Raw genomic sequence first — 16,051 nt, forward strand, 5'->3', positions numbered from 1 at the left:
CTATTTAGGAAGCTGTTAATACTGATAAGGTAGGGTGGGGGAGGTGTGCTGTTGAGGTGGCTCAGTGTCTAAGAGTGCGTGCTGCTCTTGAAAATGGCCCATGTGAGCAGCTCACAACTGCCTGTGACTCCAGCTCCAGGGGATCCCACATCTTCCAGACTTAGTGGCCTTGGCACTCACATGTGCACATGCCAGCCCCTGACTACACACATAATTTTAAAAATTAAGCTTTAAAATTATATTGGGAGGCTGGCAGATGACTCAGTAGTTAAGAGAAGGGTTGCTCTTCCAGAGGACCCAAGTTTGATTCCCAGCACTCACATGGTGGCTCAAAACTATTTGTAACTCCAGTTCCCGGCAATCTGATACCCCGTTTCTGGCCTCCCTGGACACTACATATGCATACAGTACATAGACACACATGCAGGCAAAACCATGTAACTATACATATTTATAATTTAAACATTATATTGGGGTTGAGGAGGCAGCTCAGAGGTGAAGTGCTTGCCAGGGCAGGCATGAGGACCAGAGTTTGGGTTCTTAGCACCTGCATAACTACTGAGTGACAACGTGACAGCCTGCTTGTAATATCAGTGTTCAGAGGTGGAGATGGAGGATCCCCAGAATAAGCTGGCTAGCTAGAGTAGCTGAATCAGAAAACCCTGGGTTCAACCAAGATAACATACCTTAATATATTAAGTATAGAGCAATCAAGGAAGACACTCAATGTCAACACACTACTACATGCAACATGTAAAGATTCACATACACGGGTCATCCCCACACACTCATTCAAAAGCTTTTCTCAAATGACATTTTTTTTCCAGTTTGACTGAGAAACATCTCCTATAGGATCCTGTACTTGAACACTTGGTCCCCAGCTGGTGGTGCTGGTTGTGGAGGTTATGGAACCCCGAGGAGGTGGAGCTTGCTAGAGAAAGTAGGTCACTGGGGGTGGGCTTTGAAACCCTATACCCTGGACTCACTTCCTCTTCTCTCTCTCTGCTTCCTGTGTGCAGCTGAAGTGTGACTGCTCTACCTCCTGACCACCAGGCCAGCCTCATGCTCCCACCACGTGGATGGACTACGTCCCTCTAGAGCTGTAAGCTAAAACAAACTGCTCTCCTCTTGGCTCCTTTTGGCCATAATGTTTTATTGTAGCCACAGAAAAATAACTAGTCCAGACACAATGATGTGTTTTGTTCATTGATGGATTGCTTCACACAAATATAACAGGATCTAGAATTGTAGTTGTAATATTTACAAATTACATGCACAATGGCTTTTTGTGCTTTACAGATTCTACATTGAAAATGTGTCATCCATTCTTCTACTCAGAAGAGAAAGGGAAAATCTCTGGTTTACCCCTTTGCTTCATCAGCAAGGTGCAGAGAGCAGACTTTCTTTCCTTCTTTTTTTTTTTTCCGAGAGCAGACATTCAAATGACCTGCTTTAGGTTTCCAGCAGCCCCTTTCACAGATCACCAACCTCCTTTCCCAGAGCTGTGGCTTGTCCTTGTCCTCTAGGGATTTGGGAGGGGCAGTAGGGCAGGGCTGGGTGGGAAGGGGTCTGGCCATGTGACCATCAGAACGGGGGGGGGGGGGGGGATCTTTGGCATGTGGACCAACTGCTAGCAGCTCCCCTGAAGTTCCCCGCTGCAATGAATGGAAGGGATTCCCTCAGACCCCTCCCCCTCAGGTCCCTCCCCCCAGGCCCAAGCACCTGATTATGTTCTAGGTGAAATAAATGAAATGGCTGCTAAGAATAGCCATTAATACTAAGTTATTACTGCTCAGTCTTTTCTTTTTTTTATATAGTTTATTTTTATTTTGTGCACATTGGTATTTGCCTGCATTGGCGATTTTTCTGTGTGAGGGTGGTGGATTCTGGAGTTACAGACAATTGTGAACTGCCACATGGGTGCTGGGAATTGAACCCAGGACCTCTGGAAGAGCAGTCAGTGCTCTTAACTGCTGAGCCATGTCTCCAACCCCTCAGCCCTTTTCTTTTAAAGTCTGGGAGGATAGAGAAGATAGTGACCCTGACCCAGACTTTGCTTTGTGACTGGCAGGGAACTACATGGTTAAGTGCAAGTCTTTCAGTACATCCCTCCAAAGCCATGTGCTCTATTGATCTGAGAGAGTGCTCTGTAAAGGACAACCAAAGGAATGAATTTTACCCCAAGTAGAAGGTGATGTCTAGAGTCTGCCTCAGGGGCTATTAAAACATCCAGACAGAGGATGTATACTGGCCTATGACTATTAGGAAAGCTGAGGATGTGGAGTTATGATCTGGTGAGCTCTCCATTAAAAGTTCAAATGGGAAGCCCAGCCAGCAGCAGACCCATCAAGTTAGAGGGCGCTCAAGGCATCCCTCCCTCCCCACCCCTGTGTGTGTGTGTGTGTGTTCCTGTTGAAGATAACAATTCAGTGCTCATATTCTACCTCCCACAGTCTAGGAAGTATGCATGAGTCAGCCTAATTTGCATGGTTTGCTGAGATATATACACACCCTCTCTCCTTTGTTTGTTAACTAATCAGCATCACAATCCGAGATGGAACAGCACAGGCTGCACCTTCTAGAGGAGGTCGGAAGGTCCCACTGCAGCAGAGGCATGTGGATGGGAGGATGCTCCTGAAGGCTTCAGAAGGAGCACACAAACCATCATTCATCCCAACAGAGATGCCATTTCAAAACACATGGCCACCACCTGGACTACAGAGAGGAAAAGAAAACTGTAAATAAAAACTTGTCTGCAGAGTTGAGGATGGGGTTCAGGAGGGAGAATGCTTGCCTAGCATTCACACAGCCCTGAGTTCAATTCCCAGCACCACACAGAGTGGGTGACTCACACCTATAATCTCAGCACTTGAAAGATACAAGCAGGAGGTCAGAAATTCAAGAACATCCATAGCTACATAAGGAGATCTGGGCCAGTCTGGGCTACGCGAGACCTTGTCTCAGAAAGCAAGCAAACAACAGCAATAACAATTAAATGTGCTTACAAGAGATTTGGTTCCCAAGACATAAATCAATAAAGTCACAAATGGGAGTGAATCGAGAACTAGATTTAACTGTACCATGAATTCTGGTGGGCAGAAACCAACCCTTGACACCATGCCTGAACAGACAAGGTCACAGTGACTTCTCCCAAACAAAAGAAAACATTCGCTATGACACTGTGGGCATGGGCCACATTCAACAAACATTTTCCTTGCACTTTGCCCCTCAGAATAAACAAACAAAAACACCATTTTGCTGACCTGCTATTTTTTAAAGATTTCTTAAGCTTTTTTTGAATTCTGTTGCTGTATGTTCCTCAAAACCAAACAAACATCTGACCCTCCTGATTATACAAAGAAAACAGGCCTGCGTTCTAGTCCTCTGGATGCTCCTTCAACCTCCTCATTAAGCCAGAGCTAATAGCTATTAATCACCTATGGGCTGCCAAAAAGCTGTTTGTGCTTCCTAAATTATAGCACTTTCCTTTTACAAGATCAGATAACTGTGTTATTTGGCATTTCATTAAAAAATGGCTTTACCTATTAGAAATGTACTTTTCCATCTCTGTTTCTATTCCTATGTAAACTTGAACCACTTAAATTTCCTTTACTTTTGCAAAATTTTTAAAGTTGGAAACTCTCTCCCTCTTTTTTTATTTTTAAACTTCAGCTTTTGACCGCGGCTTTTCCATTTTGACATTTGCTATTTTAGTCACAAACTTTGGCCCTGCTTAATTTGGCGGTCTACTTTTGACTGCCATCTTGTTCTTTTTCTATATCTAATTTAGCATTTCAGCTTTTTTAGTTTCCTTACCCCCAAGCCCTCAGAAAACCTCTTAAAACCTTTCTTCCCTCTTTGGTCAGAAAGCCAAACAAACTCCTAATGGGCACAGAGTCTCAGTGAGGTCCAGAAAGACATCTCTCAATGTTCCTTTAGTACCTCTGAAACCCTCAAGGCAGTTGTGTACAGAGGGGACTGCAGTTAAAGGCAGATCAATGTTAATATCCATGGTAACCTCATGCACCCTCTAAAATCATGCTGAAGGTACTTCTCCTCTGTGGTTTTCTTAACTGGAAGCCATTGCCCCGGTATGGTTTCTAGAAAATGCCTGAGAACCCATCACTAGGGATAGTCTGCAACACATCCACCACATTCTTCCAAAACATCAAAACCATAATAAACAGAAATGGCTGAAAACCTGAGCAGACTACAGAGATGAAATGATTCAGGGGAACTGGATCCAGGGACAGAAACAAAGCAGTTAGGGAGTAAGGGTAGCTTTCAGTCTTGACAGATGTACCTTGGTAGCTTAAGGAGTTAAAATGGAGGCAATGATACCGCTGAGCTATCCCCAAATCAAACATCTATCCGGAAAAAGGTAGTCAGTGTTATAAGGAATCCCTCAACTGTTTGAATGTGTGGCTAGCCACAGGTTCTATTTTCCCCTTTCTTTTTCTCTGCTTCCTGTGAATACTCACATAAGTCATCTGTGAGATGAATGCATGGCTTTAGTTTTCACTTTGCTAAAATTTCCTTTAAGGTGTCCTGACTTAGTCAAGAGGTTCCCTTATTTTTCATTGTGGGTCAAGGGGTCTAGTTGCTACGGTGCTTGCCCTGTCAGCATGAGATTGAGGTCCGTCCCCAGTATGCATGTGAAAATGCCAGGAATGGCAGTGTGTGCCTGTAATCTGGCACTACAGAGACAGCCAGGAGGATCCTGGGCTTGCTGGCCAATGAACTTCAAGTGAGCATCAGGCTAATTAGATGAATGGCTTCCTAAGCATGATAGCCAAAGTTGTCCTCTGGCCTACATGCACGATTGAATGCACTCGTGCACAGGCACACACACACACACACACACACACACACACACTCACATGAACACACATGCTTGCATGCATGCATGAATATACCCATGTGCACACCCATGAACACTTGTGCATGGACACACATATACACACATTCATAAAAATTTCATGGCACTTCTTAAAATCAACAATGGTGACTATCTTCACCACTAATAGTCTCACTTCTTTAACCCTGCACACTTGAGTGTACTCATTTCCTCGTGTATTCATTCACCGGGCACAGACTTGGGGTCTACCACAGGCCTGGCCCTGAGCTACACTCTGATCTGCTTTTGGAGTCTCAGTCTTTGTGCCATCATGGTAAAGGATGTGGAGCTTTGTAAAGCGTGCTTATATCAAACCTGCTGAACAGGAAGTACAACTTGCTCTGCAATTTGCAAAGTCTTCCCTTTCATTCTTTTCTGCTCCTTGTTTCTTTCTCTAAACCCTAACTCACTAAGGAGCCGAGTCCAATGGACACTCACATGATGAGCACTGGTATGGATCCACTTTTCATAGATGTCACAGTGCAAAGACCTGTTCCTGTGCTCCCTTGAGACAAGGGTGGCTCCATGAATACCATGCTTGTCTCAGTTAATGTTGAATCAAGTGCAGTTAAATGAGGCCAATGACTCCAGCTGTCAGTAAGGAGGTGGCACCCTTGTCTGGGGGTGTGGCTTAGTGCTCAGGACCAGGGCCCTTGCCTTTCAAGGCCTGGGTTCAATCTCCAGCATGAAAAGAGAGATGAAACTGAACCTTCTTCCTTTCTAAGAATGCCCTGGGACAGCCCTCTAGTATGCAGAGTGTAGATGTCCCTGAACTGGGTTCTAGGAAGACTGATGGATGTCTTGGTTCATTTTCAGCTGTAGACCAGATGGACTCTCAAAGGGTGGGCTGAGAATCCCAAGGTAAAATTTTCTTGAGGCAGGGTGTCTCACTGAACCTGGAGTGAGCCAGCAAGCCCCACCAATCCTCCTGTCTCCACCCGCACAGCACTGGAGACACAGGTGTGCATGGCCACACCTGATTTGAACTCATGATTATTCATCAAGCTTTCTTACCCACTGAGCCGCCTCCCAATGCCCTTCAAACAGTTTTCTACCATAAAGTTCACCTGCAAGAATACGCATTATTTCCATTCATTTCTTCCTCCCAGTATTCTGATTTATGTTACTATTCCTAATTAGTTTCCAAGACACCTTGAAAGTGCCAAGGGGCTTTCTGAAATACTGCTATATTTTCAGGCATGACTAAGCAGACCTGCCCCAGGTATGCCCATTCCTTTCAGTAACTATATCAACTCCAGCGACCTTGTCGTTGATCCCTGTACAAAGGGGTTCTCGTGAAGGTCCAGCTCCCACAAATGGTCTGGAAGTTTATGAAATATGTCTCTATGAGATCAGTATTGTGGATTAGCTCTACTTTACACCCGACATTCATCACTGTCAAAGTCCTCATTTGCAGTCTCACATTTACACGAGTTCTACATTCCGGGGCGGATCTTAAGTAGAGTTCAAACGGTGTGTTTCTCTGCATGGCACGCTCCTTCTTTGGCAGTGAGAATTATGGAACACACACTAAATAAAGAATGCAGAGATGAGAAAGAGGAGCCAGGAGATGGTCCTGGAAGGTTGGGGGGTAGGGGGTGGTGGTGAGAAGGATTATTTCCAGCTTTAAATTTAGACTTACCCACTGATGTCAGCTGTTCTAAAGGCACAAGGCAGGTGTAGTGGGTTAGGCCAGATCACTGGGCTATCCTAGCCACTCAGCCCAGAAGGCTTTCCCCCAGTGACCTTTGCTAGATGATCCTGCACTGACGCACAGCAGCAATAAGGTGGCCTTTGCAGACACAGTTATTAAAAGCACGACTTGGCTTCTGCCTTTGTGAACTAAGGACATAGGCACACACTGAGGATAACCATACACAGAAAGTATTTGAGATAATGACAGTGGGACACATGCATTAGCTGTTGCTTCTATCTGCTCTTAAAGAAATCAGGGGAGGGGCTTGAGTCAGGGTGCTTTAGCGGTTTTCTAAATACTATCTTATCAACAGCAAGTGTGTCATTGTTATATCTTAAGATCCATACTGAAGAAAAATGTCTCATAGTTAGGGATTACAAGACTCAATACTGGGGTTAGAGAGATGGCTCAGTGGGTAAAGGTGCTTGATGCCAAGCCTGACAACCTGAGTTTGATCCCTGGGAGTCATACTCACATGGTGGAAGGAGAGAATCAGCTCCTGCAAGTTGTCACTGCCCCCCACACCCTTGTGCCAAGGAAATCTCCAGGAAGAAGAGCAAAGCTAACGTGTGTGTGTGTGTGTGTGTGTGTGTGTGTGTGTCCACAATTAAAAGGAAAAGTAAGGGCTGGGCATGTAACTCAGTGGCAGAGTACTAACCTGGTATTTGAGAGGTCCTAGGGAGGACCTGAGTTCAATCCCTAGAACCCATGCTAAAAGGCTAGTATGGCGGTTTGTTCTCGTGGTAGCACCGCTGGCTATCTGGAGACAGGCAGACCTCTGGATCTTGCCAGCCAGCCAGACTAAACTAAAATTGGTTATCTCCAAGTCACAAAGAGACTCTGCCTACAAAAACAAAACAAAGGGTCAACCTCTGGCTTGCACTCACATACACACACACACACCTGTGCACCCACACCTGCACTTAAATGCACATACCTGTACACATACACAACTGTATAAAACTAAGTGTACAGACAATATAGCACACAATTTCCTACGTGACACAGTAAGAATGTACTGGGGATAACATGGTATTTAAACATTGAGTGTTGGAAAGTCTGCTATTTCTTGGGTGGCCACAGCAAATGGAGAAAGGCTTTTTCCCAGTGTCTTGTGGGAGGGAGAACTCAGAAAGAAGTGCTGCTTGTGTGGAGACCACTGGTCAGTAAAACTGAGCTTGAGGAGGGTAGCGCTGCAGATGAGGAGTTGTGCAGACTCTAAGGATTAGACACTGAAAGTCTGTGCTTGGAGGTTATGAGAGATGAGTCAGGAAAGGCTGAAAACTAAGCATTAAGAACCCGGTGAACCATCAGTTCAACACCAACAAGTACTCTTAAGCTTGTGGATCCAATGACCAAGACCTTGTCATATGAAGACCGACCTTGTGGCAACACTGGGGATTTATGGGAAAGACAAAACTGAGGGGCACAGAGCATGAATGGGGGGGCTCCTACAGCATCTTGGAGCCACTGGAGAAGTTCTTAATTGAAGCATGAGAGGAAGGAATGTGGGACAAACAGTATGGAAGAGTATCTGGGTAAGACCTCCACAGAGGGGAAAAATCAAGAAATTAAAAAAATTAAAACAATGAAAATTTACCAGTGACTATTACCAGACATCATTAGTTGGCAAGTAGGAGAGCAGGAGAAGAAAAAAAACTATCCTAACATCCATTGCTGGCTCTTGGACATAGCAGGAAGGCTCTTTGGGTCTCAACTTGCAACAAGCCCTAAAATGTTAGCATTTTTAATTAGGGGAGAAGTAATCAGCTTTCTCAAGATCCAGTCATTCCCTGGAAAGCATGATAAATGAGGATGCTGTGCAGATTATGCCCCTGGGTTCTTTCTGTTTATAAAGGGTTACACAGTTTAACATCATCTGGAGCAGTCTAATCCAGCAGCAGGGTTTCTATTTGCTAAGCGGTACTTAATCGTCTAAGTGCACCAAGTGTTAGATTCCCAGCAGCTCCCTTCCTGCTGCCGTGGCTGGTTAAACACCCACATCACTGGCTCACTCACACTTGGTCTCCTCTCACAAAGAATTTAGATTCCATTGAATATGATTTTAGCCCTTGAGAAACAATGCTGAATTCCTCAGTCTGAGAAACTGTCTGGCATGCCCAACTTAATCTCAGCTACAATTCATTCAGTTGATGGTCCCAGAGCAATCCCTGATTCACAGACGCATTTATTTTGTTAAATGTGGCATTAAAAACTCATCCTGAGAAATCTGTAGCCCTCACTGCTACACGCAGAGGCTAACAACCTATGCAGACAAATGGAAAGAAACCCACCCCAGGATCTACATAGGAGAGAAGGCATGGACATTTGTCCTTCAGAGTCTGGCTTACTCTACTCAATAAGATGAGCTTCGGTTCCTACCACTGTTTTTGCAAATGATGTGCATTTCCTATTTATTTTTTACTTATGTGTGTAGGTGTTTTGCCTGCTTATGTCTGTGTACCATGTGCACGCAGTGCCCAAAGAGGCCAAAAGAGGGTGACAGACCCCCAAGGCTAGCATTATAGACAGTTTTGAGTCACCCAGTGGGTGCTGAGAACCAAATCCCAGTCTTCTGGAAAAGCAGTATGTGTTTTTTTTTTTTTTTGCAGTATGTATTCTTAACTACTGAACCACCTGATCTCTCTAGCCTATAAATGATATATGTTTTATCTTTATAGTTGAATAAACTCCATTGCACAGATCCCTCACGTGCTTTGTGTATTCATTTGCTGGCAGACATCTCAACTGGTGCCATATTTGGTTATTGGGAATGCACGCGCGTGTGCGCGCACACACACACACACACACACAGAGACAGACAGACAGACAGACAGACAGACAGAGACACACACACACCACAAAAATAAAACATGTGACTAAGTAGGAAGAAAAGGGGGCTAGCAGAAGAAGGAGAGAGGTCAGGAGAGAGTCATGGGATATGATAAAAGTATATGAGAATAGAACACACACACACACACATATATGTATATATATACATATATGTATATATATATATCACAAAGCCTATTTATTTGCATAACAAGTGAGTATATACTCATTAAAAAAGAAACATCTCAAGTAATGAACAACACAATAGTGATTTTAAAAGCCTTATCAGAGGCTTCATGAACTGGGGATGAACACAACCCGTGAAGCTCGTTTGGCTAGCCCTGCTGTCTGTATAAGCTCCCTGGTCCAAGAAGCAGCTAGTTAGGCCCTAGAATATAAACTTACCCTATGTATCTGCATTCTTTTCTGCTCATGTCTTGAGATAGAGTCTCCCACATCCCAGGCTGTCCATGAACTGACTATGGGGCAGAGGATTACCTTGAACCTTGAACTTCCATCCCCCCTGTCTCCAGGGCCCCAGTGCTGGGTTTGCAGGTGCGGGCCACCACACCCAGTTTTTGTGTTCTGTGTATCTATGTACAGTCTTTCAAGGACATACACATGTTCAGAGATAAAGCCAAACAACCTTTCTTTTTCCTTACTGATGAGACATTTTGCAATACATCCCAACTGGTGAAACCGTGTCCTCCTGTAGGAGTGTCCACCCTGCATAAGTGTCACGTTACCCTATGGGCGACAGCTTCAGAACCTGAGCACCGCCTTCTCTAACTCTGGGGTTAGAGGATGGGGTCAGCTGTGTTCTCAGTCCTAGGATGGGAAGGTCTGAAGCTTGCCCAGGGCTCTTGTATTTTCTTCTTGCCATTAATTCAGTACTCCATTCAGGATGGAGAGCTTTCAGAAAATGCTCCCAGGGTGGCTTCTCCCCCTGTCTCGTTGTCACTGTCACTGCCACACCCAGTCGCCACACCCAGTTGGAGAGGCAGAGAGCACATCAGGCTCTTTTTTTGTTTTGTTTTATGAGACAGGGTTTCTCTGTATTGTTTTGGAGGCTGTCGGTCCAGCCCGGCCTTGAACTCACAGAGATCCGCCTGCCTCTGCCTCCCGAGTGCTGGGATTAAAGGCGTGCGCCACCAACGCCCGGCTAGGCTCTTTTTGTTAATGCTGCTGTTGAGTTATTCTCCTGTACCCATTCTCACCTCTTCCTGAGGACAGAACGCCAGTTTTATTTCATGACCAGTGTGCCTGTGGAGATGATTTCAGTTTCTGCTCCCTTCTCCAGAGAAAGGCCTAACCCCAAACATTGAGGAATATACTTTTAGCCTTTCTCTCCTCCCCTTTGTCTGCCACCTGGGGTGCAGGTCTGTGGACAGTAGCTCTATCAAGGTCTGTGGACAGTAAGTAGCTCTATCAGCCACCCTGGGCCCTCAAACAAGCTAGTTGAAAGGGACATACTGAGGGCATCAGAATGATGAAGAATTCGGTATGGTGGCTGGCTGCCCACATTCAGATTCCTTTCAAGTAAAATGATAAACAAAAAAACCCTTTGGGACTGATGGTTATCTTTGAGTCTTCTGTCCATGCATTTGATTCTAATTTTAATTAACGCAGTATTTTATTCCAACAGTGCCGTATTGTACTCTAAGTGAAATGTAATATGCACAACTTATTTTGTTTTGCCTTGAAGTGACACCAGGATTAAAAGCTGTAGCTCAGGTTTGTTACAGGTGTGACTGCACATCACTAAATTGGCTTACCTCAGCTTAACCAAAGAACACCTCAGATTCCCACAGAACTGGGCCATCTGTAACTCAAGTAGCCAAAGTGAGGTATTTAGCCATAACCCATCTCTTCCTGTTAGGGAGCAGCCGCTGCTGTCTGGCAGAACCAACAAGAGCTGGCTGTTCTGCTACACAGGTGGGAGAGGCATGGGAACCCTGGCTCTCCCTTCAGAGAGTTAAAGCATCTCCAAGATCTGAACTTCGAATTGGTCCCTCCGATGAATGGCATAAGCTCATAAGGTAGACATTTCCTGAAGAGGGAAGGCCAAGAAATCAACTAAAAACCAAAAGTACAGGGTATCACGTGAGACCCTGGGAATGGGGCAGCATGTGTGTGAAATAGTTCCCAGGGGTGAAGCATTAGACTCGTCCTCTGTGGTGCATGGGAGGACTCACAGTCCCAACTTGCATGTGTGCATGCATGTGTGTGCACATAGAAGCCAGGGGACAACTGCAGGAGTCACTCCTCAAGAGACAGGGTCTCTCACCGGCCTGATTTTGTTCACTTGGCTCAAAAGGCTGGGCAGTGAGGCCCAGGGATCTGCCTGTCTTTGCCTCCACGGTGCTTTACTAAGTGGCTTCTGGGAATGATTTCAGGCCCTCGTGCTTGTGCAACAAGAGCTTTACTGGTTGAGGTACTCCTCAGCCCTCATTACAAATTCCCACTCAACACAAGGACAATGACACTGGCCCTCCTTTCAACCCTGGATATTATGTAATCCATACCCATTGGATTTGTGGATTTCAGAACCCTTAAGCACAGATTAAAAGCCCTGCTCCCGCCCCTGCTGTTTTCTAACAGAGAGAAATGACACAGTTAGGATCCTATTACCATTTAGAGAGTTACAGGTAGAGCAGGATATTAGGGATGGCCCATGTTCAGAGGCCACCACTGTCCCAGGCAGACCTCAGCTGTGGGAGACAGGCCCTGGGCCCCTGATAAAGGAACATGGGTGTCTGGACAGAGGGCCCTGCATTTGAGGGCAGGGCTGGCACCACTACAAGCAGTAGAAGGAGAGCACTCATTTTAGCATTCTTAAAAGTCACCCAGTGCCTCAAATTTACAGCAAGAAAAGCAAGGCTGGGTTGCTACTGGCAGCTGTCTCCTTAAAGAGTTAGCCATTTCTACCTTTCGAGGAAAGCCAGGCCTCTCCCACATCTCCTTACTTTCTGAAAATCTGTAAATCATTCATGCTTCCTCAGCCTCCCTCCCCTCACCCAGCCAGGAGATCTAGCTGGGTCAGCTGTATCAATACTCAGGAAGGTGCTTGGCCCATTAAGTAGGGGAGTAAGAGAGGTCCCATCTCCCGGCACCTCATCAGATCCCATAAATCACTTTCTAGGCCCTGGAAGAGAAAAATACACCCCCAAGCTGCCGATTTATAAAATGTTTTCCTATCTTGAGAGTGTTTTATTCCTCCAGCTTCATGTGACATGAATAGCGTATAACCCTGCCACAGGATTTTTTTAATAACCAGCTGTGACATTTCACTAGCACTGGTACAAAGTCAAGGGCCAAAAATAACTCGTCCCAATGTATGGAGACCTCTGTCCTTGGTCGGGCTTTGATTTGTTAATGGCTTAGGAAGCCCATGCTTCTTCATGGAGAGAGGCAGAACTTCACTGAGAAATACCCAAGGCAAATGCCAGCACCAAGCCAGAGGGCATTTCTTTTGGGGTCTATCATGAGGTCGTGGAAGGAAGAAGCCAGAATAGAGAATGGTGAAGAGGAAATACTAAATAATACAGACTTAGGTTTCTTGAAAGCTTTTATAAACATTTAATTAGCTATCGGTGCCATGGGCTGGGGATGTTGGTATGGCACTTGCCTAACTAACATGCAGGAAACCCTGAGTCCCACCTTCAGCACTGTATGAACTGGGTATGATAGTACACACCTGTCATCATAGTACTTGGGTGGTAGAAACAGGAGGATCAGAAGTTCAAGGTCACCTTAGGCTACATACTGAATTTGAGGCCAGCAACCTCAGCTGTATGAGAGACCCTGTCTCCAACAGAAGTCCCGTTTGCTTAGGAACTGTTGCGTTTCCTTTGAATCTGTGGAATGGATAGCAACTTGTGACCTTTGGCACATCCAGGGCACAGGTCCCCAGACCTGTAAGATCAGAGAGGAGAAGACGAAGACAGGGATGAGACCAGGCCTCTCCTTTCCATGTTAATGGTGGCCATAGCTTAAATAACACCTACCCTGAATGACCTCAGTCTCCAAACACAGGCAAGAAGAGCTCACCTGGAAAACCTACAACCACAAAACTTCGGGTGTCATTTTTCAAACCTCCTATCTGTATATATAAGTTCCTCAGAAAATTGGTCCTCTAGGTTGGGGATGTCAGAGGCAGAACACTTACCAGTAAGCACCAGGCTCTGGGGACCATGTCTAACACTGAAAACAAGAGTTGACTTTCACAACTTTCAAACTAGAAGTAGGTCAGGGTCAAGGCTGCTGGATATCACTCCCCAGGACTGGAGCCACACAGGGCCAAGTTCTCATTCTGCTAAACTTATAAGCAGTAGTGCTATGTCCCATGAGGATGCTGATGGGGGCACCTCCCACGAAAGCTGTAATGATAGCCAAGCCTCTCTGTTACATGCATTTTTGGCTGATACCATAGGCTATGTGGAAGGTACCCAGACAAATGGCTGGGCCACTGTGAGAATGCAGTAGATACCAGCTTTCTTGATGGTAGAAGCTGTCCCCAGAATGCAGAGAGACCTGCTGGCAACTGTGGGGGTATATGAACTGCATTTTACCATTCATAAGTCTGGACGTACTAGAGTAAACTAAGTTCTGGTTCATATACAAATGAAGACATACATTAGCCATATGATGCACATCAGCACACAAAGGGTCTTGGAACCTCAGTTTATTGCACCACACAATAGAGATAATGGTTGTGTTTCCTCATACATGATACATATTTCATGCAAGAAGTGCAATGGGCATTGTACACATAGGTTATTATTAAACTCAAGATGGCTCCAGTCCAAACTCAAAGGGAAGAATTTAAACGTGTCAGAGTTGTAGCATGGTGACAATTTAGTCAGCAAAGCGCTTGCCATGCAAGCATGAAGACCCCACTTTAATACCTGGAACCTACATCAAAACAAGCTTGGGCATGGTGTTGTGTGCTTACAATCCTACCAATGGAGAGGTGTAGGCTCTTTGGACTCCCTAGCAAGCTAGTCTAGTCCATTTAATGAGTTCCAGGTAGTGAGAGACTCTGTCTGAAAAACAAGGTGTATGGCACCTGGGGAATAACAATTGAGGCTGTCCTCTGACCTATGCCCACATACATACATATGCTGGCACACTTATATATACATGTACCTACATACACAAGCACACACATACATAAAAACAGTCATACAATACATGTACAAAACTCATAGTAGAGGCCACTGGTGATGGCACAGTTCAATGTCAAATATCTCTGACTGTGACACAAGAATTCTGCTACTGTCACACTGCTCTGGAACACGGGGAGTCTAAAGAAGAGCAAGCTGGTATAGTGTACATGCTTGTCTGCAAACCCCACTAATAGCTTCCCAACCCGGTGTTGCCCTAGCAACCCAGGCAGCTTCCATCTCTCAACACATAAGGAGTACCCATTGTCTTAGAGAAACCTTTCTGTGTATTCTCCTCAGCCAAGAAGCCTATCCCAAGTCACAGTTTTTATTTGGAAAGTCTGAAGTCTAGAGCAATTTTTTTGAGGGGGCAATTTTACTCATCATGGTGATTAACACTTTTAACAGCTCATTACATTGTGTTTGAACACACACACACACACACACACACTCTTAAATGTGGTGTACTCAGAAATAATGCTTGCCATAAGTAAAATGATGCTGGTTATTGGGCTCTTCATGCATGGAACTGATTTAGGGCCTTCTCCAGGAAAGGGGGGCACTGTTTTCTGTCTTAAAGAAATCCTGTGTTAATTGTAGTCCTAAGCAAGCAAATATAAGACACTTCCTCCTGATGCTAGCTCTTTTCCTGGAAGCCCCCTTTTCTCAGGTTAAGGGAGGGAAAGGAACTTGGAGGGTGAGGAGGGAAATGAGTTTGCATTGAAAGTGGCAGGGCCTCAGTCATTTGGTTTGCCTCCTGAACATGCTTCAGGGGGTCTCTTCAAAGCAACACAACAGGTAGGTGTGTTAGCACACACTCTCTAACCCAATGCAGCAGAGCAGGTGGATCCTCAGTGAGTCAGCCTAGAGAAGGCTAGTAGGAGACTGTCTGAGAAAAATAGATAGATAGCATCCCAGGATGGACTGCCAAGGTTGTTCTCGGGTCTCCACATACATGTATACACAGTGCACCTGCACAAACACTTGTACACATGCACGTACGTGTGCGCGCGCGCGCACACACACACACACACATTGCAACTGTGAGAGCTGCCAAACTACTTTAGATGAATGGGTTCCATCAAGTGTGAGAACCAACACTTATAGCACCATTGCTTTGGGAAAAAGCAAAGCTGTCAATACTCAGAGCATCAAGAGCATAATTTCCATCATGTATAAATGGGCCTCCCAGGCAAGCAAGAGAAGACCCCCACCTCCCAACCTGAAAACAGGCAAAAGTCATGAACAGGTCATTCAAAGTGGAGCCAGTGGTGATAACAAAGAAACATTTCATTCATCAATAACCAAAACAAGAAGAAACAAGGCATCCTTCCTCAGCTTCCTAATTTTGTAAAGATTAAGATATAATTATGGACTGGGGAGACAACTGAGTTGGTAAATTGCTTACTTGCAAGCATGAGGATCTGAGCTGGAGCTCTAGAACCCACTTTAAAAAAATCT

At 45.2% G+C, this 16,051-nt stretch overlaps 1 protein-coding gene and 1 long non-coding RNA gene across 3 annotated transcripts in view; one reads left to right on the top strand and one right to left on the bottom strand.

The window, feature by feature from the left end:
- LOC121137495 overlaps positions 1–3,526 on the top strand; it is a 28,091-nt gene extending 24,565 nt beyond the window's left edge. Inside the window, exons 3-4 of the long non-coding RNA XR_005874744.1 lie at positions 1,020–1,102; positions 2,541–3,526. This is a non-coding gene — a long non-coding RNA (uncharacterized LOC121137495). The remainder of the gene's footprint in view (positions 1–1,019; positions 1,103–2,540) is intronic.
- Positions 1–16,051, bottom strand: part of Thsd4 (thrombospondin type 1 domain containing 4) — a 544,450-nt gene that overhangs the window by 209,791 nt on the left and 318,608 nt on the right. The gene's annotated exons all lie outside the window — the stretch shown is intronic.

The sequence above is a fragment of the Mesocricetus auratus genome, unplaced genomic scaffold (genome assembly GCF_017639785.1).
Source record: "Mesocricetus auratus isolate SY011 unplaced genomic scaffold, BCM_Maur_2.0 Super-Scaffold_100691, whole genome shotgun sequence".
Taxonomy (NCBI): Eukaryota; Metazoa; Chordata; class Mammalia; order Rodentia; family Cricetidae; genus Mesocricetus; species Mesocricetus auratus.